A 5,025-nucleotide genomic window follows, 5' to 3' on the forward strand; every position below is an offset into this window, starting at 1 on the left:
ATGCATGTAGTGTAATGGGTAGCCGAGTGGTAGGCGCGGTGTAATCAACAAGAATTATCTTTTATTCTATTTCTTTCAGGTACACACCTGAGATATAATTATTAGTGAAAGAAGAAGCGGCAAATAAATAACTTTCTCTCCGGTGCTCCCCTAGAGGCTGATTTCTTCTTCTTCGAGTTAGCTTTCGTTGCTATCTAATCTAATTTTCCTCAAAACAGAAATGCCCAGCCGCTTTAATGCAGCAGACGCCCTACGCTTACATACGGAGATACACTAAATATACATCAGGCAAAGCTCCGTATTAGTTCCGTACTACTTCCGTATTGGTCGGGCAGGGATACTACATGTAGCAGTCTGTGTCTGGCAGTGTGAAATACAACATGTACACATAATTGGGAATTGCAATACAAGCACATTCCTCCAGGGGAGGATTTCAGTTGCCAGCCCCATACTAGTGTTAGCAGCAGCACTTACCTTCACAGTGCGGTAATGAAGTGAGATTCCCATGAACTGTGCAAGTTGATGTGGCATCACCCTTTAGCAAAAAGCCCTCATTGCATGAAAAGGAAACATTGCTTCCCCACCGGATCTTGGTGTTATCAGCAGTGCCGTTACCAACAGAAGGTACAGCGCAGTTTACAGCTGTACACAGAATGAGAGCAACTCGAAAATAAGCTTTCACTGCTGGCCCTAGTTTCCCCTTGTTGGCTAAGCTTTCAGCGCACTTACTTTCATTTTGAACCCTGCATGCAAGTCGCAAAGCAAAATCTTCCGCCATTTTTGATTACATTTATGGATTTCCATGATCTACGGCTTGTTGGAAAGGCCTGAGCCAAGCGAAGAGTCCTTGGTAGTTCTCAGCTTCATAGGCATTCGAGGGTCACTTCTATATGCTCTAGAAGATGCCTTTACGTGTATCGTAATCGCTAAAAAAACTTCATAATACATTTTTGTTCGCCATCTCGTTCAAACTAAACTAAACTCCACGATTCAAACTGCGCTGCAAAGCTGAGATCCTAGCGCTTTCTTTCATGTCCAACATGCATGCTCTGTAGCATATGGAAACCCCTAAAAAAGCAAGTCGTGAGCAAAAGGATTGAAGTGAATGCCAGAAAGAATATTTTTGATTTTTTCCAATTATATTCGTCACCACTCACTCACATCTAATTTTGTCGCAAAGGACTTTATAATCATATCACTGGAAAGCTGAGCTCAATACCTTTCCAACGGTGTATCGTGTTTGGAAATCGGCCGCTGTTGACAAAAGTTACGACAGTTTGTACAGTGATGTCTGCACTTCATACTATAGCGTGGACAGTGGAGCGAGATATCTCGTCATCCGCCGTTCAGGTACACTTTACACATTTACAGAGCGAGATATCTCATCATCCGCTGTTCAGGTACACTTTACACATTTACAGAGCGAGATATTTCGTCCTACCTGCTTCAAGTCCTGCCTGGGAGCGGTTTTTCAAGCCGTGCTGCCACCCACAGTCAACTGGGAACTTGTGGCCAGGCACAAGGGGTACATGGACGCAGCTAATGGGGTCGTTCTCAGCCCCTTGTGCCAGTGGTTGTGAGACTTATCCACTCACCCCCACCGTTAGGCGCTGCATCTGCCGCTAGGGTTAACCGGGTATTAACGGCCGTCGTGAGTTCCCTTCGGGAACGGCCACGATAATTTACTTTTTTATATATTTTTATAACTCGTCATCAGCACTGAAAGGGTGTGCGGTTTCGTCAGTGTAAGCCAGTTTGGCGTGGGCAAAAATAAGCATGTAGCAGCACTGCAGGTATAATCAGACCTTCAAATATTGTTCATTTTGTGGTATTGTGTATGTTTGATAAGAAAGACCATGATTCTGAAAGATTTATTGTGCACCAGGATGTGGAGTGACCTGCTACCATTCTAATGAACTATCCGTAGTGTTGGCACCTGAAATCCGACCCCTAGTTTTCATACTCGAGTGCACAACCGATTATGCATGTAGTGCAATGGGTAGCCGAGTGGTAGGCGCGGTGTAATCAACAAGAATTATCTTTTATTCTATTTCTTTCAGGTACACACCTGAGATATAATTATTAGTGAAAGAAGAAGCGGCAAATAAATAACTTTCTCTCCGGTGCTCCCCTAGAGGCTGATTTCTTCTTCTTCGAGTTAGCTTTCGTTGCTATCTAATCTAATTTTCCTCAAAACAGAAATGCCCAGCCGCTTTAATGCAGCAGACGCCCTACGCTTACATACGGAGATACACTAAATATACATCAGGCAAAGCTCCGTATTAGTTCCGTACTACTTCCGTATTGGTCGGGCAGGGATACTACATGTAGCAGTCTGTGTCTGGCAGTGTGAAATACAACATGTACACATAATTGGGAATTGCAATACAAGCACATTCCTCCAGGGGAGGATTTCAGTTGCCAGCCCCATACTAGTGTTAGCAGCAGCACTTACCTTCACAGTGCGGTAATGAAGTGAGATTCCCATGAACTGTGCAAGTTGATGTGGCATCACCCTTTAGCAAAAAGCCCTCATTGCATGAAAAGGAAACATTGCTTCCCCACCGGATCATGGTGTTATCAGCAGTGCCGTTACCAACAGAAGATACAGCGCAGTTTACAGCTGTACACAGAATGAGAGCAACTCGAAAATAAGCTTTCACTGCTGGCCCTAGTTTCCCCTTGTTGGCTAAGCTTTCAGCGCACTTACTTTCATTTTGAACCCTGCATGCAAGTCGCAGAGCAAAATCTTCCGCCATTTTTGATTACATTTATGGATTTCCATGATCTACGGCTTGTTGGAAAGGCCTGAGCCAAGCGAAGAGTCCTTGGTAGTTCTCAGCTTCATAGGCATTCGAGGGTCACTTCTATATGCTCTAGAAGATGCCTTTACGTGTATCATAATCGCTAAAAAAACTTCATAATACATTTTTGTTCGCCATCTCGTTCAAACTAAACTAAACTCCACGATTCAAACTGCGCTGCAAAGCTGAGATCCTAGCGCTTTCTTTCATGTCCAACATGCATGCTCTGTAGCATATGGAAACCCCTAAAAAAGCAAGTCGTGAGCAAAAGGTTTGAAGTGAATGCCAGAAAGAATATTTTTGATTTTTTCCAATTATATTCGTCACCACTCACTCACATCTAATTTTGTCGCAAAGGACTTTATAATCATATCACTGGAAAGCTGAGCTCAATACCTTTCCAACGGTGTATCGTGTTTGGAAATCGGCCGCTGTTGACAAAAGTTACGACAGTTTGTACAGTGATGTCTGCACTTCATACTATAGCGTGGACAGTGGAGCGAGATATCTCGTCATCCGCCGTTCAGGTACACTTTACACATTTACAGAGCGAGATATCTCATCATCCGCCGTTCAGGTACACTTTACACATTTACAGAGCGAGATATTTCGTCCTACCTGGTTCAAGTCCTGCCTGGGAGCGGTTTTTCAAGCCGTGCTGCCACCCACAGTCAACTGGGAACTTGTGGCCAGGCACAAGGGGTACATGGACGCAGCTAATGGGGTGCTTCTCAGCACTTGTGCCAGTGGTTGTGAGACTTATCCACTCACCCCCACCATTAGGCGCTGCATCTGCCGCTAGGGTTAACCGGGTATTAACGGCCGTCGTGAGTTCCCTTCGGGAACGGCCACGATAATTTACTTTTTTATATTTTTTTATATCTCGTCATCAGCACTGAAAGGGTGTGCGGTTTCGTCAGTGTAAGCCAGTTTGGCGTGGGCAAAAATAAGCATGTAGCAGCACTGCAGGTATAACCAGACTTTCAAACATTGTTCATTTTGTGTTATTGTGTATGTTTGATAAGAAAGACCATGATTCTGAAAGATTTATTGTGCACCAGGATGCGGAGTGACCTGCTACCATTCTAATGAACTATCCGTAGTGTTGGCACCTGAAATCCGACCCCTAGTTTTCATACTCGAGTGCACAACCGATTATGCATGTAGCAGTCTGTGTTTGGCAGTGTGAAATACAACATGTACACATAATTGGGAATTGCAATACAAGCACACTGCTGCAGGGGCGGATTTCAGTTGCCAGCCTTATACTAGGGTTAGCAGCAGCACTTACCTTCACATTGCGGTAATGAAGTGAGATTACCATGAACTGTGCAAGTTGATGTGGCATCACCCACTAGCAAAAAGCCTTCATTGCATGAAAAGGAAACATTGCTTCCCCACCGGATCATGGTGCTATCAGCAGTGCCGTTACCAACAGAAGGTACAGCACAGTTTACAGCTGTGCACAGAATGAGAGCGACACGAAAATAAGCTTTTAGGCAGGATACAGTGTACACTGGAAATTGTGGAACTAAAGTGACTTTCGCAGATTCTGAGGGAGAGACTGGACGTATTGTTCAGGGAATGATTCAAAAGGCGGAGTCAACTGAAGAACGGTCTAAGAACGAAGGTATGAAGAGAATCGACAAGGAACTCGGCGATGAATTGGATGACGAGATTGACGGAGGTGACCCGGACGGCAATGATGAGATTGATGATTATGGAAACGTCGAGACGGAGGAGCTGAATGAATGTGGTGATGGTGTAATATCCCTGACAATGACTATTCATCAACCTCGAAGTTACATTGTAGTTCATGAGCCTAAGAGCTTGTACTCCCCCCGCTAGTGTTGTAAGCTTGGAACACTTTTCATTATTTTTGTGACACCCTAAGTTTTTAGAAGTGTACTATGATTTGTGGTTCACTGTGCTGTATCTCATACAGTATGCTCGGCAATTACAGGTACTTAACCCTTTGCTGCCCATTATAATCTATACGTTTTCGACATACCCGGACCAGCAGGGAGCAATAAATATACAGTAACGTTGTTCTCCACACAATATACTCGTGTACATAAATATTCTTGTAAACATTCACGTTCTTCCTGCTTTCTTCTCCTCACCCTTGTCCTCTCAGCTTATACCCTCATTATAATGCTTTTCTCGTTTTTATCGTTAAATACCCGAAGCTTGCTAAATAAGTTTGATGAGCTTCCCTCCC

The sequence above is a fragment of the Sycon ciliatum genome, chromosome 11 (genome assembly GCF_964019385.1).
Source record: "Sycon ciliatum chromosome 11, ocSycCili1.1, whole genome shotgun sequence".
Lineage (NCBI taxonomy): Eukaryota > Metazoa > Porifera > Calcarea > Leucosolenida > Sycettidae > Sycon > Sycon ciliatum.